Consider the following 26924-nt stretch of genomic DNA (forward strand, 5'->3'; position numbering starts at 1 on the left):
GTCAGAAATATCCTCGCCTAAAGGGAAAGTTATTTTTAATGTATGTCTTGTAATATTTATACCCAAGTGTCAAAGGGAGAGTTGTGTTATAACCTAGGGATTAGTTCAGTCATACACTTGAGATGAAACATAGTCCCCAGGAATGTACTCTTCTGCTGAGCTCTATCAAAGCCTCAGTACCAGGGCCACACCTTCCTCTCCAGCTGGAAACATGACAAACAAAGTCCAGAGATCAGAAGACTTGCTGAGTTGGGACAGACATGGTATAATTACGTATTTCCCCCTTTGAACTCTGGAACTAGGTATGCACAAAGGAAAGTTATCTTAATAAGTGAGAAAAAGCAGGTTATGGAGCAAGACCAAGACAAACGAGTATGGAGTATCGCCTGAGCAGACAACACTTTTGCCCTGCTGGAAGCCACTGTGATGCTGGGTAAGATGGAATTGCTGAGAATTTCTGAAATGTGCTCATAGAGGCAAAAATGTAAGAAAGACCTAAGAGAAAAGAAACAGAAATTCAGGGAAAGAGTGAGGGAAAAGAGATAGTTGATTTGGGATGCTCAAATTTTGATACTGTTTGATAGGGGATGGATGCAACTAAGACTGTGTAGACATTTGAATCTGAAAGATCACCATGAAAGGCAATAGCCATGGGATAATACTGTGGTTCCGTTCGGATGTCAGTAAGCTATGGTCCATGGGTCACTCTGCCCCCCAGCTGGTTTTTGTATGTCCCAGGACCTATGAATAGTTTTAATATTTTGGATAGTAGAAAAAAATCAAAATAAGAACAATGTTTTATGATGTATAAAAATTATGTGAATTTTAAATTTCATCCAAAATAAAATTTAAATTATTCCTAGGACTTGGACCTGTAGAAAATGCATGTGAATTTAAACAATAACCCACTTCTTTCCAGAGGTTTTGTAATCTGATTCAAATAGATCTTCTCCTTTGAGAAATGTACTGTGTTTTGTGAATTTGGGTTTAGAATGGAAACTCAGCAATTATTTCAAGAACTGTTGTATACTGGAAAACACATAGTTGTGTATCCATAAATCACAGGTGGTCTAGAGCCAGATAGATGAATTCCTCTGCTCACATAGAATAAAGATATTCTTTTTTTATGCTTAGAGAAAATAACAAATGAAAGAATATTTTCTTTTAAGTTTCTCATAATATAGTAGCACCCAGTCTAGTTCATATACAAATTAACATCTAATACAAAATGCTGATAAAAAAACTTTGAAAATACAAATCATATATCCAGGTAGCTCTTTTTAGGTCAATTTTCTGATTTTCTTGTAGAAATGCTTTCTAAATTTTATGATGAAATTCAATAAATTAATATTTTATAATATGCTATAGAAAGTGGTGTGGCTCAATGGTGCTCTGTCACCTAAATAAATTTGAGAGGTTCTTCCTAAAAATGCTCTAAGTAAAGTAGTCATTTTACTGCCTTGTTACATCTTTGTACCAACTGTATCCTTGACATAACAATACTGTAACAGAACTCACACTTCATTTTGGGAAAGGGAAAGAGAGAGGGAGGGACGGAGGGAGGGAGAGAGGGAGAAAGGAAGGAAGAAAGGTAGAAAGGAAGGAAGGAGGGAGGGAGGAAAGGAAGGAAGGAGGGAAGGATGGCCGGAAAGGAGGAAGGAAATATATATCATAATGTTTTCAGCAAGTTACTCATTTCAGGTCTCAGGTTCACAGCAGATTGATTTTTCATCTTATATTATGATTCATCACCATCATTGGTCTAAGCTCATACTCTTTTCTATTTAATTTAATTTTGTTTTTGTTGTTGTTGTTGAAGATATTTATTTAAGAGCAAGTTGGGAGTGGGAGGTAGAGGGAGAGAGAGAAAAAGAGTCTCAAGCAGACTCTATGCTGAACACAGAATCCAATGTGGGGCTTGATGCCATGACCCTGAGACCATATCCTGAGCCAAAAGCAAGAGCTGCACGTTTAACCTACTGAGCCACCCAGGAGCCCCAAACTTTTATTCTGTTTTTAAAATTTGGTTTTCTGTACTCTTTATTCACAATTCTATACTCCACCTGTTTTGTTCTTCTGCATTGACATCTACTGTTGGTACTCACTGTATGTCCTTCCTTCCATTCCATCTTCCATATAATGATTTGCATAGATGCATTTATGAACTATATACAGTAATTGTTTTTTGGGGGTGTGTTCTTCTTAAGGAGTATTATAATTCTGATTTTTTTCACTTACAGTGTTTCTGAGACCTCTCCATCTTAATATATATTTAGACTTAGTTATTGCCTTAGCTTGTATTATACCTCACCACTTGGATATAATTCACAAATGTTATCCCCTCATTCCTATTTAAGTTGTTTTTCACTCATTGTCATTACACATCAGGCTGTGATAAATCTTCACATAAATATCTCTTTGTGTATCGAATGGAAGGTTTTACAATAGTATATTTCAAGATTGGAAATGCTGTAAGATAATGTTTATAATTTAAGAAAATTCTTCCAAATTTCTTTGAAAATGGCCAATTTTCATTCCCATTAACAGAAGGTGAAGGTTTCCCATATCATCAGCATTTGAAATTGTTTTACTTGTAATTTTTTTTTTTACTAAGCTGATCACTTGTAAACTGATTATATATTATTTCTTCTAAATGAAATTTTCTCTTATTTAGAGAGGTGGAACTTTTTTTTTCATAATGTTAGGAGCCATTTGGGTTTCACCATTATCATCTTTGCTCAAAATTTAAAAAATATGGTTGGCTTCTTTTTTCTCCCTAAATAGTTTATAAGATATACATATATACACACATGCTGCCACCTGACACATATTCTTTATCTTTTATCAGTAGGAAGCAGGGTTAACTATTGTGTTTTATCCCTCCTTTAACTGTGTTTACATTTCTTAATCAGAAATATTTCCTTTTTAACAGTATTTCTGAAGCATAATTGACATCAGTAAACTGCACATAATTAAATTATGCAATTTGATGAATGTCAATGCAGCGAAGGGTGGATATATATATACCCATGAAACTATCACCACGATCAAGATAATTAATATATCCCTTACCCCTAAAAGTTTCCCCATTTTGGTAACTCTCCCTGCAGGATCTCCCTGTCCACCATTCTCACTTCTCACTTCCAGGCAACCTGATCTGATTTCTGTTCCTATAGATTTTATTTTCTCGCATTATTTTAAAAGAGTCTATAAACTTCATGAATGGAATCATAGAGTATGTATTGATCATACAGCAGGTATGTATAATATGTATGATTTTTATAGAAATGCTTTTTTTCTCTTTTCTTTTTTTTTTTCTTTTTTCACTTGAATTACCTTACAGTTTATTCATGACATGGCCTGTATCAATAATTCATTCCTTTTCATTGAGGAATACCATTCCATTGTATTGATATACCAGTCTGTTTATCTATGCATCTGATTATGTATCTGTGCTATTTCCAGGTTTGATTCTTACCAAAAAGCTGCTATAAACATTTGTATAAAATTTATATGGATGTAAGCTTTTATTTCTCTTGGGTTAATACCTTGGAATGAAATGGTTTGTTAATATACTAGATAAATGTTAAACTTCAAAGAAAATGCTTAGCTGTTTTCCTAGTGGTTGTATCATTTCACGTTCTTCTCAGCAATGCACAATTAGTACTTTCACAGTATTTGTTTTTCTATTATTTTATTTTTAACATGCTTCTGTCTTTATATTTAAATGGGTCTTTTGTAAACAACATAGAATTAGGTACTTTTTAATTATTCCAGCCTAGCAATCTTGTCCTTTAATTTGCCATGTTTAATCCATTAATATTTGGTCTGATTACTTATATTTGGAGTTAAGTCTTTCATCTTACTAATTGTCATTTACTTGTTCTATCTATAATTTGTGCCTTAATTTCTTTTTTTGTAAGATTTTATTTATTTATTCATGAGAGACACACAGAGAGAGGCAGAGACATAGGCAGAGGGGGAAGCAGGCTCCCTGCAAGAAGCCTGATGTGGGACTTGATCCCAGTACCCTGGGATCACAGTCTGAGCCAAAGGCAGACACTCAACCACTGAGCCACTCAGGCATCCCTTGTGCCTTAATTTCTTTGTTCCTTTTGTTTCTCTTTTTTCTTTTAACAACTCAATGGTTTTTTATTACCTCATATCACCTCAATTAACTTTGTAATTCTATAAAATCTTATAAATTCTTATATATATTACATACATCTTAATTTTATGTACATATATATATAAGTATTCACTGTACAGATTGCAACATAACTTTGACTAAACTTGCTCCTCAATTAGTATCTTTCCTACTTCCTAAACCATTAAAACTTTTCTGATAGATATTTCTATTTTCCCTTCCCTGACATATTTTGCCTTTATGACATATTTTACTTCTTTTTCAAGGTTGTTTTGACAATTGAGAGTTCCTTGTAATTTCATATGAATTTTAGAATCAGCTTGGCAACAACTAGGATTCTGATAGGGATTGCATCAAATCTGTAGATAAATTTGTGTAGTATTAACAATATAAGCTTTTTGATACATGAGCATGGGATATTTTGTTAATTGTTTAGATCTTTTTAAAGTTCCTTACAGCAATATTTGTAGTTTTCAGTTATAATCTTTTATAAATTTTTTTTAAAATTTTTTAAAATTTTATTCCTAAGTATTTTGTGTTAAATGCTATTGAAAATGGAATAACTTTCTTCTTATAGTTTCTGTATTGTTCATTGCAAGTTATAGAAATACTGCTGATTTGTATACATTGATCTTGTATCTTGCAACTTCAATGAACTCATTTATTAGTTGTAAATTTTTTAGTGGGTTATTTAGGATTTTCTGCATACATTGCATTGTGATTTGTGAATAAAGATAGCTTTACATCTTCTTTTTCAGTCTGGATGCCTTTTAATTTTTTTTCTGACCTACCTACACAAGTGGCACAAACAGACTTCTTTGCCTTGTTCCTGATCTCATGGGGAAAGCATCAAGACTATCGCCATAAAGTGGGACATAAAGTGGATTTTTCACAGATAACTTTTATCAGATTGACAAAGTTCCCTTCTATTCTTATTTTGTGTAGTGTTTTTATCATAAAAGTGGGTTGTGTTTGCCAATACTTTCTACATTTATTGAGATGATTATATGCTTTTTGATTTTTATTTTATTGACATGATTTCTGGATGTTAAACCATGCTTGCATCATCTCTGGAATAAATTGTACTTGGTGGTAGTATATAATTCTTTTTTATATATTGCCAGAATTGGTATGCTGGTGTCTTGTTGAAGATTTCTGTGATCCATATCTCATAAGAGATACTGGTTTGTAGTTGTTGTTTTTTTTTTTTTTTCATTATATCATTGTGTGGTTTTGGCATTGGGACAATACTGGCCTCATAAAATGATTTGAGAAGTGTTTACCTTCTCTACTATTTTTTTTTTTTGCAAGCATTGGCGAATAATTTGGTGCTAATTATTCTTTAAGAATTAAGTAGAAACTACTAATGAAGCTACCTATGCCTAGGATTTTGTTTTGGAGCCTCCTATTGATTACTAATTTAATTTTTTTTACTTGTCTATTCACATTGGCTATTTCTTCTTGATTTGGTTTCAGGAGTTTTTCTCTTTCTAGGAACTTGCCAATTTTATCTAAGTTATCTAATTCATAGGGATAAAATTGAACACAGCATACCCTTATAATCCCTTTTATTTTTACAGGGTTGTTAATCATATTCCCTCTTTAATTTCTGACTATGGTGACTTGAGTCTTTGTACTTTTTTTCTTGGTCAACTTAGCTAAATTTTTGTCAATTTTGTTAATTTTTTTCCTAGAAAATACTTTATTATTATTACTATTATTACCTTTGTTTTTCTAGTGTCTGTTTTATTAATTTGTTAACCTCTTATTTTCTTTTTCTTTTTTGTTTGATTTAGGCTTAATTTTCTATTTTTTTAAGATTTAAGGTTAGATTATTGCTTATGGTCTTATTTTTTAATATAAATATTTAGAACAATCAATATATATGTCAATCTACTTTGGCTGCATCACATACATTTTAGAATATTGTGATTTTCTTATCATTTATCTCAAAATATTTTCTATTTTTCCATTTAATTTATTCCTTAACTAATTGGTTGTTCGAAGTGTATCATTTAATTTATACAGACATTTTAGTTTCTCAAATTTCCTTCTATTATTAATTCCTTATTTTATTCCACTGTAGTAAAAAAAAAAACATTTTATTTTAACTTTATCTCTTTAAATTTATTGAAGTTTGTTTTTTGGGCTCTCATATGGTCTTTCCTGGACAATGTACCATGTGCACTTAAGCAGATTGTACATTAATACTGTTATTGTTGATTTGAAGGTTCTATAGATATCTGTTAAGTCAAGTTGGTTCAAAGCGTTATTCAATTCCTCTATTTTATTTCTGATCTTCTGCTTAGTTGTTCTTTTCATGACTTAAGATCTGATTGGAAGTCTGTACTACTATTGTTGAATTCCCTGTCTTACTTATTTTTGTCAGTTTTTTTTGCTTTATGTATATCAGGGCTCTGTTGTTGGATGCATATGTATTTATAGTTACATCTTCTAGGTAAATTGATCTTTATCACCATGAAATGTCCTTTTTATTCTGGTAACAGAGTTTTGTTTTAAGACCTATTCTGTCTGGAATTATTATAGCTACTCCAATTTTCTTTCTTTTTTTAAAAAAATATATTATGTATTTATTCATGAGACAGTGAGGGGGGGGGGCAGAGACACAGGCAGAGGGAGAAACAGGCTCCATGCAGGGAGCCCAACGTGAGACTCGATCCCTGGTCTCCAGGATCAGGACCTGGGCCAAAAGCGGCGCTAAACCACTGAGCCACCCAGGCTGCCCTACTCCAATTTTCTTGTACAGCAGTTCCTGCTAATCCATGGTGGATATGGTCTAAGACCACCAGTGGATACCTGAAACCATGGATAGTACTGAATCTTGTATATACTATGTTTTCTCCTATACAAACATAACTATGATAGAGTTTAATTTATAAATTAGGCACAGTAATATATTAACAGTAGCAATAATATAATAGAACTATTATAACAGTGTACCAAAATAAAAGGTATGTGAATATTATCTCTCTCTTTCTCTCAAAATATCTTGTACTGTTCTCACTCTTCTTCTTGTGATGATATAAGATGATGAAATGCATATGTGATGAGATAAAATAAGATGAATAACATAGGCATTGTGATGCACTATTAAGTTACTACTGATTTTCTTATGACATGTCATAGGAAGATCATATGATGCCTGACCACAGTTTACCACAGGTAACTGAAATCATAGAAATCAAAACCATGGATAAGGAGGTGAGGGGGATACTGTATTTTCTGTTTCCATGATATATTTTTCCATCCTTTTACTTTCAGTCTGTTCATATATTTGAATCTAAAGTGTGTATCTTGTAGATAGTATATTGCTGGATCTTTTTAAAATCCATTCTGCCAATATGCTTTTGATTGGAATAGCTGACCCATTTGGTTTTAATATTATTGTTGACGTAGATGAATTTATGTCTCTGAACTTTATATTTTGATTTGGCTCTTATTGCAGTAAAAACAATAGCTTTCATCTACGTACTGTAGAATACACAGAAGAAGCAGCTGTCCTCCTCGGTGATTTTTGATACAATACTTTTAATAAAGTTTTCATATATATATAAAATTTCATATATGTGTGTGTGTGTGTATATATGTTCAGATTAGTTATTTTTTGTCTTTTTGTTAATTCTTGTGTCAAAAATGTATTATTTGAATCATGACCTAAAAATGTCTGATTATTTGGTAGAGTCAGTCTAGAGAAATTGCTTTTTTATTTTTGTATGTTCAATTATTATATGTATTTTTCAAGACTAAGTTTTTCAAATCTATAACATATCTTATTGATATTTTTATTGAAAGGACATTACATTTATGGATGGAGATTGAGTTAGTGTCTTTATAACATTAAGTTTTCTCATATATAAAGATGGTACAATCTAATTATTCAGATTTTCATTTATAGTAATAGATTAAAAATTACTTACATAAGTCTTACCCTCTTCTTTCTTGCTGTTAAGTTTGTTCCTAAGTAACATATTGTTAATTTTATTGTTGGTATTGTGTATAGTATTTTATTACTCTTTTTCTATTCTTGTTTTTTTACTCTGGGAGTTGAGAAATAATTCTGAGGTTTTGTTACCTAGCAATTTGACTGAACTTTTTTTAATTAGCTTTAATATTTTGTCAGTTTTGCTATTTGTAAGTGATCATATCGTCTGCACATACTGTAACTCTATTTCATTTTTTCCAATCTTGGTAATTATTTTCTCTTTTTGTAGGCATTCTTTTCATATCACTTACTTTAAATGAAATGTCTCTTCAATTTCTGTATTACATGTGATGTCTCTAAAAACACAAATTGTCAAATTGAAGAAATTCTCTTCAATTTCTACTTATATATAGATAGTTTAAGTTTGTGAATATATATTAACTTTATCAAATATTTTTTACTCTCTACATTGTGATTTGGTGTTTTTTTTTCTTAGATCTATTAATTTGGTGAGATAAAAAGATAGCCATGTAATTATTTCTTTGTTTTTACATTCCTGAGATCAAGTAACACAGATATAAAATTATGTTTTGCTTAATATACTCTGGGGTTGAATAATAAATTACTTAAGATTTTTGCATCTCTACTCAAAAGAAAACTGTGCTCATTTAAAAAAAATCTCCCTGAATTTAATTATCTGACCCACGTGTCAGCATAATTTTAGCTTCACTTAAAAATCTAGGAATCCCCCCCCCCCCTTTTCTAGTTTTGGGAACAACTCATTTGTATGACTTTGTTCTTTGAAGTGTGGGGAAATCCACCTTAAGCCATTTAGGCCTGGGGATTTAGGGAGGTGGGAGACTGCTGGCAATTTCATCTTCTTAATAGTTATTTTTCTATTTAATTCTTCTATCCCTTGTGCCAATTTTGGCAGCTAGTGTGTTTCTTATGTTATATATTTTTCCATGTTAAATGTTAAATAGATGTTTTGTTTGTGGCCTATTCTTTTCCAAAATAGTTTTTAAAATTTTTCTATATTTGTGGATAGTTCTCTCCCTCCCTCCTCTTTCTTGTTCTGGTGACTCCTTCCTCTTTCTGTTGTTAATGTTTACTTATTATGTTTTATTCATATTCATTTCATAAATTTATCTTATATATTTATAATTATTTTTATTGTTTTGTTCTCTACTTGGTAAATTTGTATTATCTTTTTTTATTTCTTTTTTTTTAAGATTTTATTTATTTATTCATAAGAGACACAGGCAGAAAGAGAAGCAGGCTCCACGCAGGAAGCCGGACGTGGGACTCGATCCCAGGCTCCAGGATCACACCCTGGGCTGAAGGCGGTGCTAAACCGCTAAGCCATTTGGGCTGCCCTGATTCTTTTTCTTGTGTCTTTCAGCTTAAGTTTATTATTTAATTTCTCGAGGCAAAAACATGAGCTCATTTATTTTTGTTACTTTTTTCTAATAAGTATCATTTTTCCCACTAACTAAACATTTGGATATTTTGAAATTTAACTTTTATTTAGCACCAAGTACTTCAGAATTTCCTTATAATTTCACCTTTAATTCACTGCTTAAATAGAAGTATGCTTTTAAATTTTCTAAATTTAAGGGATGCCCAGGTGGCTCAGTGGTTGAGCATCTGCCTTTGGCTCAGGGTGTGATCCTGGGGTCCTGGGATCAAGTCCCATATTGGGCTCCCTGCAGAAAGTCTGCTTCTACCTCTGCCTATGTCTCTGCCTCTCTGTGTGTGTCTCTTATGAATAAATAAATAAAATATTAAAAAAAAACAGAAAGCATGATAACTACAAAATATGAAGGAAGATAACAAAATAAGTTCACATTCGCCTGTCATTTTGGTATATATATATAACTGAATTTACTCACTTATTAAAGCATACATCCATAAGTTTTAATGAAATAGAATTAATAATGTGTATTTTTAAATAGGAAGAAAAAAGATCACAGGAAGGTTGAAAACAAAAAAAGTAAAAAACAAAGGGATAGCTAACAGATGTTAAAATAATGCAAGCTGATCATTTTAATATGACAAAATAGCACATTCAAATAAAAATGAAAATGTGATAAAAAAGGATCAGTGTATAATGATTAAAGGAAAAATTTATACCAGTGGATACAATAACCATAATCATATATCACATAATTATCTTCCCTTCAACTATATATTATATAAGTAATAGAAAAGTATATAATCTACAAATGTAATTGGAATTCAAACAAACACACATACACAGACATGCCTCAAAAGGCATCAGTCTCAAAATTATTCTAGGTTATAAAGGAATTGAGTAGCATGCTTAACAAGTGGAGTTTAACTGATAGGTTTGTAATTTTTGTGCCATCTTTAAGATTCTATATTTCTCTCCAGTATGTGGAATACTGAAAAAAACCCTGCAAGAAGTCTCAATACATTTTCAAAGACAAACTATTTTCTCTCATCACAATCCAACCAATTAAAAAATCAGTATCAAATAAATAGCTAAAAACATTCTCAAATTTAGAAATTTTTTAAAAAGATTTTATTACATAGGCAGAGGGAGAAGTAGACTCTTCTCAAGGAGCCTGATATGGGACTCGATTCCAGGATCCTGGGATCATGCCCTGAGCTGAAGACAGAAATTCAACCACTGAGTCACCCAGGTGTCCCTGTTTATTTCTTTTTCTAATTATTGCTACATAGATCATTTTTTTCTACTGATGCTCTGTAATTATACATTTTTTAAAATTTTTTCATAGTAACACCTAATTTTTAAGGTCTATATGTGTACAGATTTTCACAATTACTGAAGATTATCATTACTGAGGTCATCTCTTTGTGGGAAAAGCTATAGTTTTATTATGCTTTGTAACTAAGCTACTTTTAACCTCCCTGAGCCATCATGTTGACTTTGTCTGAAGTTTTGATCTCAGGTTGTTACAGGAGTTCCTTGTGAATATTTTTCACTATCAAAAATATTAATCTCTCAGTTATATTTCATATGTTCTAAGACCCATTTAAAAAAGCAACATTTATATCTTGCCATTAGTTTAATATTTTTCTTTTTTTGGTACATGAGATAATGGTTTATCACCTAATATCATCTCTGGTTCAATTAAATATGGTGATTTCTTCACCTACCTTTGATTCCCATTCTTGTTTTGTTATGGAATCATTTAACACATTATGTAACACTTCTCCTGAAAGTTTTATCAGACAAAATCTCTGCCTCATACACATTCTGGGTCTTTGTATGACTTTGTAGGAGAGAGGCTATAAACTCTTTCAATCACAATCTAGTATCATTTAAAAATACATAGTTATTTTAAAATATATCATTATAACTTTGTTCCTATTTACTCTTCTCTTTAAACAGATTGGCACTTAAGCTTATCATTCATATTTTTCACTCTTAATGATGCCTTTGGAAAGATCTTAAATCTTATTTTTTAGTTCACTAATTTGCTCTATGAGTCCATCTATTTTGTGATTCCCGTAAATCCCATTTTTATCAATTTAGTAGTTTATTTGTAAGTATTAAAAAAAATTCATCTTATAGATGGAAAGCAATTTAATGGCATATGCAACTAAAATATAAAGTCTTCAGTTATATTATGAACATGGCCAGCTCTAATCTGTTTTGTAGGCTTTGTGCTTGGACTTACATCCATCATGGTAGAAAAAAAAATGGTTTTAGGTCTTGTACCACATTGTCCAGAGCAATTCAGAAGCATCTGTTTTTCCCAAATTCCCACAGGAATCCTGATAGTCACTTTGATTTGACCACCTTAGGTTATATACCAACACACAAATCAATTACTGTGATTAGGGAGCCAACAAATGTTGCTTATTTATTGAAGGCCATATATACTTTAAGAACCACACAGGTTGGGGATCCCTGGGTGGCGCAGCAGTTTGGCGCCTGCCTTTGGCCCAGGGCACGATCCTGGAGACCTGGGATTGAGTCCCACATCAGGCTCCCGGTGCATGGAGCCTGCTTCTCCCTCTGCCTGTGTCTCTGCCTCTCTCTCTCTCTCTCTCTCTCTCTCTCTCTGTGACTATCATAAATAAACACACACACACACACACACACACACAGGTCTCAGTGAAAACTATGGGCCATTGGGAAATTAGGATAATGACATTAAAGAGACAAACAATTGTTGCTCTTAAGTTACTTTGAAAACATTATTTTCATGTCCAATATCTCTACTCGTTTCTTATTTATACATCAGCTTTTCTTCCTTCATGTTTGCAAATGCTTTTTAAAAGTTTCCAAAAATACTAATAATTCTTTTTTTAAATACCTCCCCAAACTGCCACATTGTGCTTCCTTCTATTAGAGATGGGTCTTTTTTGCTTCACCCCACCACAATGTTTGACCTACATCAATACCTTATGACTGTTTTGCTCCAAGTTTATGTTTGTTCCCTCTAAACCATCTGCTGTCTAGAGTTGTTCCTGTGGTAAAATGGGATACTGGAGATTAAGACAATTGTCTGAATTAAGTATTGTGGTATGGACTCAAACACCTCATTTTCCATGACTTATTTGTACCCAAAGCATGTTTCTCCCATGTACCAAGGGACTTCTCTTGTCTGAAGACACCCAACCTTAGTTTTGATTGCCTGGCCCAAAGGAAAATTATGTGGATATATACTTGTTGGTTTATGCACACCTGTTCTTTTCTTTGTCTGATATGGCATTTTCTTCCTGCCTCCAAGTGGCACCACTGAACTCTTCTTACCAGGGACATGGACATGGTCAATCTTCAGGTGAGGGACACACATATATATGTACCTGTTTATAAGACTCAATATTGTGGATGTTTATCTGGCCAGCAATACCAACCAACATTCTCACATAGCATCAGCTCTTGCTCAGAGTGCTCTGTCAGGAGGCAAAAGGTGTAGCTCCAGCCTTCTACAGGTACCCTGCTTCAGCTGGTCTCAGGCTCCGCTTAGGCATGTTGATCCCTAGCTCTGTCCCTCTTCCAGCCACCATTCTCCCTTACAGAGAGACTCCACCATCATCAGTCTTGTAAGTATTCCTCTAAGTGTTGTTCTAGTTAGTGTCCATTCTAACACCATGTCAGAACAGCACAGGCAGCTACAGCATAATATTGCATCTGGATCCAAATTGGAAGCCTCTTCTATTCATTTCTGATAAATGTGAATCTCTTCTACCATTTACACCTTCTCTTCTGATTAGATGGATAATCAGGGATTGATTTCTTACCACTCTATGGGAGGTGAGACTTTTAAATAGACTTATTTACTTAGAAAAAGGGAAAAATATAATGGTCTGAAATTTCAGGCACAAAAAGCAATACACATATAATGGTATACATGTAGCTCTCATATATCATGCTACGTGAGAATATGTACAGCGCTTACTTGTAAGACTATCCTTCTATAACATAGTAACATCTAATGGTAAAAAAAATTGTTCTTGTTCTTTATAGTGGACACTTGAAAAATAAATAAAATCAGGAAGATCTATGAATTTTGAAAAACATCTGACAAGGGCACAGATCATCAAAGAGTTTTTGTCATAATAGTGAACTGAAATTTGTAGAAAGAAAAAGTTAATATGCTAGTTATATAATACCAGAGACTGTTATGCCAATCATAAAAATGTTGTGAATTCCTATTCTCATTGTTGGTTTACTTTGAAAAATTTATTCTCCTTGTTGCTGATAGTTAAAGTCAGTTCTTTAAGTAAACTATTAAAATAAATGTAGTATAGAAATGAATTCAACGACTTTTTGTTTCAGCAAATCAAGTTCTGTTTGGTTTTCAAGTTTTACATTAAGTTGAAGATGCAAGTAGCATTAATTAAGCTAATAGTACAAAGATTTGTAGTATGTTTTTTATTACAATAATTTTGTCAAAATTTCTGTGAGTTTTCTTCTTTTTTTCTTATACATAAGTGTGTACACATACTTAGGATATTATATCAGGCAGTGTAAAATAAGCCATATAAATTACTTTGTTCTACTTTATTTTTCATTTGCAGTTTATCACATATCTTTTACATAAAATCTTATTCTATCAAATTAGTTTATTCACTAGCTTTCTTTTATGCATGCTTTGTGCTTTCCCATTCCATTAATTTGCTAATGAGAGTTTTGAGCTGAAAAAAAAACCTCTTTGATCCTATTTATCTACATCTTAGTTGTATCTGAAACCTCACATTTCTTCATTTCTCAGAAATTTTCCATATCACTCTAAGTCTAATAGACTGTGAGACTATCCTTATTTCACTCCCATAATTTTTATGTCCATTCAAAATCTCCATCGCTGATATCACAGAGTCCTATAACTTATGGTAAGAAACCTGTGTCTGAGAGATCAGGTGGTTGTACTAAGTAGGGATAGACAGGGAAAGGAAGGAACACATTTTGATTGAATTAAGAAGCCAAAACCAAATCAGTGCTCAACCAAATGGAGACTGAGGGACAAGGTCTTGAGACAAAAATTGGAAATGAGAGAAACAAGGAAGAAAAGAAAATACTGGGTTGAGTGTAGGCAAATACAGGTAATATACATGAATTTAGAAGCTGTGATCTAGAATCACATACATTTTATTTTATAACATTGCTACTTATACATGTAATTGTATGTTCCGTGGTTAACATTCTTGGAGACCAGAAATATATGTCCCTCTCACAAAAAAGAGACCAGATTTTGAAACTTTATATATATATATATATATATATATATATATATATATATGTATATAACAGGATATATGCATATATCTTATATCAGAAATTGGAATATAAAATATAATGATAGAACAGAGCTCTTCTTAATCTGTCATAGCAATAAATTTAAATGAGCTAAGCTTCCATAAATGTTCTCAAACTGCATCATATAATAGAACCCAATTCTATGCTGTGTAAAGAAACTCTAAAAATAACTCAGAAACATTAAAAATATAAACATGGCAAAAATTTGCTAGTAAAAATAAAAACAAAAAAGATGTTGAAATCCTTTTCAAAGTAAATTGTAATAATAAAATTTTAAGAAAGCTAGAATTAAAACAAGACAACAAAAAACATTTCAGCATATTATAGGACTCAGTTCACAAAAATTATATCATAGTGTTAATTATTTATGCACCAATAGCATAACCCTTATCAATATTTTAAGCAAATACTATAAGTGATGCAAAGATAAATCTGGGGGAAAAAACACTTATGAGTGAAATCTTTTGATACATTTCTTGCCAACCATAATGAAGCAGCAGGATAAAAAATAAGTAAGGATATAGAAAATCTAATTAAAGCAGATCTTACTGATGTAGATAAAAATCTGTCTCTAAAAGGAGATAGTGTATTTTCCTTTTAAGTGTGTCTCCATCAAATGGATCAACACACACATAGTGGGAGTCCTACAAAGAGAAGAGATACAGAAAGGGGCTGAGAGACTATTTTATGAAATAATGGTAGAAAAATTCCTAAGTTTGATAAAGACACAAATATAAAATTCTAAGAAGCTCAATGAGCATCAATTAATGTGAAATTAAGAGATCCACACTGAAACACATTATAATCAAACTATCAAAAACCAAAGACAGAGAGTATCTTGAAAGCAGCGGAGAAGTGACTTGTTAAGGGATACTTAATAAGATTACCAAATTTCTCATCAGAAACTCTGGAGGTCAAATATAGTCAAAGTTCTGAAAGAAAAACAAACCTGTCAACCAATAATACTATATCCAACAAAATTGTCCTTTAATAGTGAGGGAGAAGTTTAGACATTTCCAGATAAAATCTAAGAGTTTGTTATTACTAGAATCACCCTGTAAGAAATGCTAAAAAAACAGTCCTACAGGTTGAAATAAAAGGATACCAGACAGTAACGTGAAGTCATATGAAAAAATAAAGATCTAGTAAAGGTAAATGCATGGGAAATAATAAAAGCTAATAATATTGTCATTTTGGTTTGAAATTCCACAGTTTGTTTTTCTACATGATATAAGAAACTAATGCATACACAATCCAATCATTAGTCTGTGTTTTTGGACACACAATGTATAAAGATGTAATTTTGTGACATTAATACCTAAAAGCATGTGGTGATCAACCTGCATAGGAGCAAAGATTTTGCATGTTATTAGAATTAACCTGGTATAAATTTAAATTAAAGTGGTATAATTTTAGGATGCTAAATGTATTCCCCATAGTAATCACAAATATAATAGTTATAGGATATATACAACAGGAATTAAGAAGAGAGTAAATATTCCCCTATAATAAATCAACTATACACAAAAGGTGACAGTAGCACAGAAATAAGTGACAAAAAAATCTTTAAGCAATACAATAAAATTAGCAAAATGACAGAAAATTCCAAGAATAATTAAATGTAAATGAATTAAACTCTGTAATAAAAAACAGAGGTTGTCATATGTATTAAAAAATTATTCAAAAAAAATTATTCAACTCTATGCCAGCTAGAATAGAATTACTTTAGATCTAAGCATACAAATAGGTTGAAAGTGAAGTGATGGAAAAAGATATTTCATGCAAATAATAACCAAAAAGATAGCTGAGGTGGCTGCAGTGATATCAGACAAGATTGAACTTAAATTTTTTTAAAAAATTAAGAGTCAAAGTAGGACAATATATATTAATAAAATATTCAATACAGCAAGAAGATACAAGTTACAAACATTTATTCACCTAGGGATAGATGATCAAAATATATGAAGTGAAAACTGACAGAACTGGACAAAAAAAAATGCTATGTCAAATATTCTTTCTCTTAATAAAGAGCAGAACAACCAAACAGAAGATGAGTAAGGAAATAAGGACTTGACCAATACAATAAACCAAATAAATGTAAAAGCCACATATAGAACACTCTATCCAACAATGGAATACTCATTATTCTCAAGTGCACATGGTAAATCCTCCATAGATTCTAAGTTAGGCCACAGTTCATGTCTCAGAAGAATTAAAAAGATAAATTTTAGGCAAAATATCTTCACTGACAACAGGATGAAGTTAGAAATCAATAACAGAAGGAAGACCACAGCATTCACATATTTGTGGAAATGAAAAAACACACTCAAAATGAATGGTGGATAAACAAAAATCTCAAGGAAAATTAAAAAATACTTAGAGATGAATTAAAACAAAAACACAGCAAACCAAACCTTGTGGGATACAGCAAAAATGATGCTCAGGGACATATTAATAGCTATAAAAACTTACACTAAAAAAAAAAAACAAGAAAAATCTCAAATCAACAACATAGCTTTACAACTTAAGGAACTAAGGAAAGAAAAACAAATTAACCCTTCACTAACAAAAGGAAAGAAATAATAAACATTAGAGCAGAAATAAATAAAATGGAGCAAAAAAACAATAAGGAGATTCAGGAAAACCAAAGTTGGTTCTCCAAAAATATCAAAAAAATTGACAAATCTATAGCTAGATTCAAAGAAAAGAGAAAGAAGCCTCATTTATTAAAATTAGAAATGAGAGGGGGCACATTACTATTGATTCTATAGAAATAAAAAGAATTGTAAGAGAATACTATGAACCAGTTGTACACCAACAAATTGGATAATCTAGGTGAAATGGACAAATTGATAGAAATGTGAAAATGTGGCCTGCATGCCAAAGTAATAGAAAATCTGAATAGACATATAAATACTAAAGAGATTTAATCAGTAATAAATCATCTTTGACAAAGAAATGTCCTGGACTTGATGGCGTCACTGCTGAATTCTACCAGACATCTAAAGGATAACGAACGCCTTCTGAAACTTTCAAAAAACTGAAGAATAGAATGTTTCTTAACTCATTCTATGAAGCATTGACCCTGATTCCAAAGCCAGAGAAAGACTCTATCAGAAGACTAAAGACCAATAAAGCTAATGAATTGATGTAAAAATTCTCTCAGAATACTTGCTGAACTGAATCCAAGAGTCTATTGAAAGGATTACTATGATAAAATACAAAAAAAAAAAAAAAAAAAACACAACAACTTCAAAAAATTGTAAGTTCTTCCTCTAAGATCTAGACTATCTGCTTTTGACACATATTTAACATAGTACTAGAAGTTCTCATTAGAACAATTAGTCAAAAAGAAAATTTAAGTATCCAAATTGGAAAGGAAAAAGTAAAATAATCTTTGTTTACAGATGTATGACCTATGTGTTTAAAACCTCAAAGAGTCTGTAAAAAAGGGTGCCTGGGTGGCTGAGTTGGTTAAATCTGACTGCTGCTCAGGTCATGATGCCAGGGTCCTGAGGTGGTCTCCGGCTCCCTGCTCAGTGGGGAGTCTGCTTCTCCCTCTCCCTCTGCCTGCTCTTCCTCCTGCTTATGGTCTCTCTCTCTCTGTGTCACATGAATAAATAAAATCTTTTAAAAATTCTATAAAAAATACTGATAGAACTAATAAACTGTTCCAGTAAAGTAGCAGGATACAAAATCTACATTCAAAAATTAGTTGCATTTACATACACTAACAATGAACAATCTGAAAAGGAAATTAGGAAAACAGTTTGATTTACAATTGCACTACAAAGTATAAAATACCTAGTAATTAACCAAGTAAGTGGACAACTATACAATGAAAATTACAAACATAGCTGAAAGAAATTAAAGATATAAATAAATGGAAAGACATCCTAAGTTCATGAATTGGAAGACTAAATATCATTAGATATTCATACAAGCCAAAGCAACCTCCAGATTTCAAGCAATCTGTTTTCAAAACACCCCAAAAGGTTTCTGTTTTTATTCTTTTTTTTTTTTAAGAAATAGAATAATCCACTCTAAAACTCATATGGAATCTCAAGGGACCCAGAATAGTCCAAACTAACACTGAGAAAGCATAATAAAGGAGGATTTACACTTTCTGATTTCAAAACTTGTCACAAAGTCTTAATAATCAAAACATGGTATACTGGCATAAAGATAGGCTTACAAACCAATGAAATAAAATAGAGAATCCAGAAATAAATAAATTTTTGCATATATGGTCAAATGATGGTTTTCCTTTAACAACAGAGTAGACCATTTAATGGAACAAGGCAGTCTTTTCAACAAATGGTGATAGGAAAACTGGACATCCACATGTAAAACAATAAAGCTGGATATTTACCTAACACCATATGCAAAAATTAGCTCAAAGTGGATCAAATGTCTAAATATAAGAACTAAAACTATGTAATTCTTACAAGAAAAGACAGAAAAAAGGACTCATGATATTGCATTGACAATGACATCTTGACACCAAAGACAAAAGCAAGAAAAGAAGAAAATAGATGAGCTGGACTTCATAAAAATTAAAAAACAAAACAAAACAAAAAACCCCATACTTTTGTGTATCATAAAAAAAACCCAGAGAACAAGAGGGAATGTTAGCAAATCATGTATTTGATAAGAGATTACTATCCAAAACATTCAGAGAAGTCCTAAAACTCAAAACCAAACAACTGAATTTAAAAATGCCCTAAAGCAGGGCAGCCCAGGTGGCTCAGTGGTTTAGCACCTCCTTCAGCCCAGGGCCTGATCCTGGAGACCCAGGATCAAGTCCCACGTCAGGCTCCCTGGATGGAGCCTGCTTCTGCCTCTCTCTCTGTGTCTCTCATGAATAAATGAATAAAATCTTAAAAAAAAAATAAAAGCAGAAGACATGAGCAGACATTTCCTTTCTTTTTCTTTTTTCAAAATTTCATTTAAATTCTAGTTAACATACAGTGCAATATGGGTTTCAGGAATGGAATTCAGTGGTTCATCTTTTATATACAATACCCAGTGCTCATCACAAGTGCCCTCCTTAATACCCATCACCCATCTGGCCTATCCCCCACCCACATTCCTCCAGCAACCCTCAGTTTGTTTTCTATCATTAAGTATGTTTTATGGTTTGTTTCCTTCTCCCTGTTTTCCCACCTCCCATATGTTCACCTCTTTTGTTTCTTAAATTCCACATATGAGTGGAATCATATGGTATTTGTCTTTCTCTGACTTATTTCACTTAGTGTAATATACTAGCTCTCTCCACGTCATTCCAAATGCCAAGATTTCATTCTTTTTGATGGTTGAGTAATATTTCATTGTATATATGTATATATATGCCACATCTTCAGTCCATTCTTCAGTCGATGGGCATTTAGGCTCTTTTCATTGTTTGGTCCCTTGTTGATAATGCTGCTTTAAATGTTAAGGTGTATGTATCTCTTCAAATCTATATTTTTATATATAATGGAATATTACTCACCCATTAAAAATAATGTAATTTTGCCATTTGCAACAATATGGCTGGAGCTACAGAGTATAAAGCTAGTCGAAATAAGTCAAATACCCCATGATTTGGGGTGGTGGATGCAAGCGTGGGTTAAATAGAGGATTAAGGAGCATACTTGTCGTGATGAGCACTGGGTGATACATGGAATTGTTAAATCACTAAATTTTACACCTGAAACTTATATCACACTGTATGCTAACTAGCTGGAATTAAAATAAAAACTTGAAAAAAAAAAGAAGTAAATTCTGGCACCTGTTAAAATTGAATGAACCTTGAGGATATTATGGTAAGTGAAATAGCCAATCACAAAGAGACAAATCCTGTGTGATTCCACTTATATGAAGTACTTTGAGTAGTTAAATTCATACAGGCAGAGAGTAGAATGGTGGTTTCCAGGGGCTGGGAAGAGGGGAGAATGGAAGGTGACTGTTTAAGGGGTATAGAGTGTCAGTTTTGCAAGATGAGCAGAGTTCTGGAGATGGATGGCAGTGATGGTTGTACAATAATATCAATGTTCTTAATAGCACTGAATTGTACACTTAAAAATGTTTGAGATGGTATATTTTGCATTTTTTACCACAATACAAAATTCTTTTTAAATTAATGCAAATATTTGGATTTAGGCTGAGCAAATGCAATGATTCAGTTTTGCAAGATGAAATAGTTCCAGGGACGGATGGTGGTGATGGTTTCACAATAATGTGAATGCCCTTAATGCTACTAAGTCGTGACTTACCAGTTGTTAGGATGGTACATTTTATGTTATGTGTATTTTACCACAATAAAAAAAAATTGTCATGTAAAACCTTATGACATAAAGTTTTCATATGACTGGGTTTTTTTTTTTTAAACATATGTCTGACATAAGTCCTATAACTGTTAATATACATATTTGCTTTACCCTAAATTCAAGGCTAGTGACTTCAATAAGGAAGCAACAGACACTTTTCTTCCCTTTCACTGTATGGAATATGCAGAGTGAGAAGATTTGGGTTGTTGCTACATATTTTGGCCTTACCAAAAACAGCATTAATCACTCTGTCTTGTATAAAACTCACAGGAAACATGCTTCCCATTGCCAGAAGTACAGCATGAGAAAGCTTGTTAGTGCTGAAGCTCGAAATTATGCACAGGGCTTTAAAAACCGTTAATCACTTTATTGAGAATATGAAATTCCCCAAAACAAATTACTAGCACCAAATAAATCTTTTTAAAAATCATGGTAGAGACATACAGAAGTAAAGTCATTTCCAAGTTGAGTAAAACTCCAGAATTTTTTCAAGTTTATTTAAAAATGTATGTTTATTAAAGAAACTTGGGGAAAGCATCCAAAGGAGTAGAAAAGTATTCGTAGTTTCACCATCATAGTTACATGTGACTGTATTTGTATCACTTCTTTCCAGAATATTTCTATGCATTTTGAATAGTCTTAAATATACTATAAAATGTGGAATTCTTTCTGGTTTTTCACTTTATCTAGTAAGTGTTTCTCACAAGCATTTGTTTTTGAGACTGTGCCATGTGGTTGGTTAGATTTGTTAATTAAGAAATTATTAAGCACCCAGTTCCAGACCATTCTATAGGCTAAGAGAGTTACAAGAAAAATGGAATTCATGAAATTTGGAGTTGATTTACAATGCAGATGAGCAGATGAAGGTACAAATCTAAGGGAGTTAATCAATCCCTCCCACTGTACTTCCTAATTCAGGCACTCATTCCTTTATCCTCAATTCTAAAATCCCTGATGCTGTTAACTGATTTGGTGGTTGGTGAAACCTGAGCTGACCTGAACTCTTTTGGGAACAAATATGAACTGAGCAGATGTGATCCTATTTATAGTCTCTAGTACATTTAGCATGAATGTTCACAGATTTCCTGAAGAATCATCAATGTGTTTGCTTACTGAGTGCTGCCTTAGACAAAGGGCATCATATACTTCAAGTCATATAAGCACTGCATTATCTATTCTTAAAATCAAGAAGTTCCAGGTTCCAAAACAAAACTGTTCTAAAGGTTTCAAATAGATTATGGGCCCACAGTTATTTCTTCCCTGGCTGTACATCAATGGGTTGCAATACTTGTGCATCATCCTTGGTAGACTCTGATCTTCTGGAAAAGTAGACTTATTTCACCTTTGTACCCCCCATACCTTGTGCATAATAGATGTGTAATTAATGATCATTGTGGCCTGCAATGCCTGGCAAGGGAATCAGGCACTGAAGTATGCACACTAGGAGTAAGGGGAAGAATCCTAGTATCCCATTTTTGAGGGTTTTGATTCACAGGGGCACTTGAGGGCATTCCCATCATTTTATACACATTTTATACACATTTTAATTCTTTGGAGGTTGAACTACAGCTAAATTTTTAGGTTTTTAATGTTACATAGCAACAATGCTGAGGATATGAAATTCTCATACACTTTTATCATTTACTGTGTTTCTAGATGATCATATCACCTGGTTTGACAAATATCGTATGTTGGAGTTTTGTTTTCTTACTATGTCTTGAATTCATGACTAAGTCAGGGACTCATGTTCAGATAATCTTTTATTTTCTTGCTCAGGATCACTGCAGCAAGAGTATCTTTTCAAAATGTAAACCTGTTTTTTGCAAATATAAATACATCTCCTTTGATTAAATCCAAAGTTACCTCTAATTTCAGTTTTTTTCCATCTTTCCAAATTCCAGCAGCTTTGTTTATCTCCTGCAATTGGCAAATCGTTTTCTTCAAACTCTGAGCTCCTTGGAGAGAGGCATCTTGCTTTATTCACCTGTGTTCCAGTGTTCAGAATCATATTTTATATATGCAGACACTGAATGATTTTGGACAAAGTTTTAAAAATTACCATTATTCTTTATGCACATTTAGCTTATACTAACAAATCTTTAAACAAAACAAAACAAAACACCTAAATGATAGGAATGAGGCAGTACATGTAAAATATTTATAGCCAGAGGACCCCAGGCCCCACTCAGTTCCACTTTGCTCATTGACCACATGGGGAGGAAATGAGTTCAAATGACTGGCAGAAACAAGTTCAAAGCTGATATCTGGTACCCATTCTGCTACATGTCAGCTGTAGTCTTGTCTCTAATTAAGCTGCAAATTATAATAGATCTAGATGGATCCCTTGCATAGAGTAGGCACTCCTAAAACATCTATTGATTGAATATTGCCATGAGAAAGCAGAGCCCTCATAAAAGGAAATGCCCAGGTTAACAGAAAAGACATGCAAAATAAGGCTAACTCTTGCCATTACTATATCCTTTTAGACCATGCTTTGAAAACTGGCTTGGCCCTCATTTCAACTTCTCAAAGAGGTCTTAATTTCTACTCTTTACTTTTAAGGGCCTGCAGGGGAGTAGGGAAGTATCATTTGGACAGAACTAGACTGGAAGTTAAAATAAGACATCGGAATTCTCAGAAGAAAAGGAGTGAGGAGTCATTCTTATGTTTGTTATGTATGTGATACATAATTTCCTCTGGCAGGTTTTAAGATTCTTCTCTTTATCACTGGTTTTCAGCAAATTGCTTATGATAAGCCATACTATAATTTTTTTTCTTGTTTCTTTTTTTGCTTGGGCTTATACTCTTCATTAAATTGAGGAAATGTTTAGCCATTTTTTCTCCCAATATTTTTTCTGCCCCCCCTCCTCTCCTTTGGGGACTCCAAATGTATTAGGTTGCTCGAAGTTGTCCAATAGTTCATTGATGCTGTCTTTTTTCCCTCCAGTCTTTTTCTTTTGTCTTTGTTTCCTCTTGAGTCATTTCTCCTGTCACATCTTCACATTTATCAGTCTTTTCTTTTGTGGTGTCTAATTTGCTGTTGACTCATCCAGTGTATTTTTAATCTTTGACATCACAGTTTTCACTTCTAAAAGTTCAAATTTGATCTTTTTAAATATCTTCCTTCTTTTTCTTCACATATTTAACATTTTCTCTAGCTTCTTGAGTATATGTGTTATAGTTTTAATAATGTATATTGACCCTGTGTACTAAGTCCATTATCTTAATCATTTCTAGGTTGGTTTTAAGTGATTGATTTTATTCCACAATTGTATATCATACATAATTTTTTCCTGATTCTGTACATGCCTAGTGATTTTTTATTGATGTCAGACATTGTAAATTTTAGCTAGTTGGATGATGGATATTCTGAAGTTCCATAGATACTCTTGTTTTGGAATGCAGTTACATTACTCAGACATGGTTTTGTCTTTGCACATCTTACTCTTGAGTTTTGTTTGGCAGGACAAGAGCAGTGTTTAGTCTAGGAATCATTTTTCTCACTCCTGAGACAAAATCTTTCTGAGTATTTTGCCCACTGCCCCTGAAATCATGATTCTACTTTGGCCAGTGGAAACAAGAATTATTCCCAGTTCTGGATGACCTCCAGGTATCGCTTCCTTTAATTCTTAGGGATGTTTATTTCTTTGGCCTCAGTGATTTCTCCCCACATATACCCTGATCAATATACAGCTGAAGACTTTAGGGTGACCCTTTGTACATTTCTCGAACACTCTGAATGCTGCTCTGTCCTTACTGGTACTCCACCTTGTACCAAGTTGCCTTGGCTTCTCCAGCTTCCCAGCTTCATCTCATTTCCAGGATACACTCGGGCTTCACCTGAATTCCCTGTCTCTGTATTGTGACCTTGAAATTCTTTCCAGGCAGTAAAGTGGTACATATGTTGGCCCATCTCATTTGTTTTCTAGCTTTCAGAGATCACAGTCCTTTGCTGCTTAATATCTACTGTATTAAAAACCATTGTTGTATATATCATGTCTGGTATTTTAGTTGTCTTCTGGCAGGAGGGTAAATATGGTTCCTGTTACTCCATCTTTTCCAGAATTTGATATCTAAAGGGAATATTTAGAAGAAATCAATGTATCAATTTGGGTGGATCATAGCAAATGCAAAGAAAAACAGGAATTCAGATACACTATTAGAAAGATATTTGGAACAAGTTTTTAGTTAGTTCTAAATTTATCAATAGAAAGGCATGTTTTTATTTGGCAAACCCAGAGAAATCTCCTCTCATGTAACTGAACATAACCAGAGCTCTGTACCAGAAGGACAAACTTCCACAAAGCAGTGACCCAGAGAAACTGAATTAAAGAGCCATCCAAGGTAGGGAATCCAGCCCCAAGACACTTTTACAGCCCAGAGGGGAGGTTATAAAAATACCAGTGGAGGTGAGAATGTAGAATCATAGAAGAGGGATCAAGAGAGAGCCAAGCCATCAACAGAAAGGCTTGAATAGAGAAGAGATGCAAAGTGAAGATGGCGCTGAGGTCTGACTCCAGCTGTGCAGGAGGATGGCATTCATTCAAAGAAATTTAAACAGGCAGGGTGAAGAATAGGTTTTGAGAAAAGATGAGCTATTAGCAGACCACTTAAATTTAATTATTTAAGGTTTTGAGACCAAAACCAATCAAATGACTTATCCAAAGACACAACTTTCCACTAGTGGAACAAGAATACAACCTCCTTTCCATTAGCCTGCAGTATTTTTCACTTGACACCTTCTTTCTCCTTAGTATTTGTTCTGATTAGCATTTTTAAACTTCCTCTTTGTGTCTAACTTGATGTTTTTTTAAGTAAAGCAAACCTACATTTCCATTTTTTTTTCTTGTGTTTCACTCAGCATAGGTGTAGGTCCATTACCTAATGATAATTATATAATTGGCACTTTGTATTATTTTCTTTGGATAAACATTTCTATTTATTTGTGTATTTTCCTGTGTATAAGATCTGGTTGCAACTAGTTTAAATTAACTATGCCTTTGCCATCAGTGAGGGCCATTACTGCACTTTGAAATATCATTTCAGAAACTAAATGCTTACAAATTGATTTGCTCTAGTTTCAATGAATTATTACTGATCAGTCTGAGTACAAAATACCAATTACTGGTACCTTATGTGATCCGGCACTGCTAGGTAGTAACCCAGTGCAGCCCGGACGTGGGCATAGGAACTCTTTGCCTTCTCTATTTCTTGGCTGCCACTTCTCTCCTACATCCTGTCTCTCAGAACCATGTCTATTAGAGCCTGTGCTCAAGTTTATTTTAGGTTTTAGCACAAATGGATGAGAGTTCCATTCCACTTGAAATAGAATGTACATTATTTTTAAGTTACTTTCATATACTCTCATTTAGAGCACACAACAATAAAAAGATATTGTTCTCGTATTGATAACAATGAAAAACCTGAATCTAGGAATATTCCAGCAACTCAACAGAGGTCATACCATTACTTAGTGAAAAAAGAACAATCCATTTAGATTTTTTTTTTCAAGGCCTTACACCACTTCCTTTATTCATTAAATAGCTGATTCCAGAGTCATTTCATTTTGAGTTTATTTGATAATTTTCATCTCCATTTAAATTTTTCCAAATTTTCCACGATTGTCAATATTAAATTTTGGATGTAGTAATGAGCTTGAAGACTCTTATGTCTATTTTGCTTTCACACCTCCTTTCAAGCATTTGTGTGGGGGCATATGTGACTGTGTAGTGTGTGAATGTATGTGTGTGCTAGCACATGTGACTG

At 33.0% G+C, this 26924-nt stretch overlaps 1 long non-coding RNA gene across 3 annotated transcripts in view; it reads left to right on the top strand.

The window, feature by feature from the left end:
- Nucleotides 1–326: 326 nt before the first annotated feature.
- The window catches only part of LOC129503596 (uncharacterized), a 107332-nt gene continuing 80734 nt past the window's right edge, over nucleotides 327–26924 (top strand). For 2 of the 3 annotated variants that reach the window (XR_008663206.1, XR_008663205.1), the window contains exon 1: nucleotides 336–433. This is a non-coding gene — a long non-coding RNA (uncharacterized LOC129503596). Of the gene's footprint in view, nucleotides 434–26924 lie in introns of all 3 variants that reach the window. The other variant, XR_008663207.1, reaches the window with a different exon arrangement.

This window comes from Nyctereutes procyonoides, unplaced genomic scaffold, assembly GCF_905146905.1.
Source record: "Nyctereutes procyonoides isolate TBG_1078 unplaced genomic scaffold, NYPRO_anot_genome, whole genome shotgun sequence".
NCBI classification, from domain to species: domain Eukaryota; kingdom Metazoa; phylum Chordata; class Mammalia; order Carnivora; family Canidae; genus Nyctereutes; species Nyctereutes procyonoides.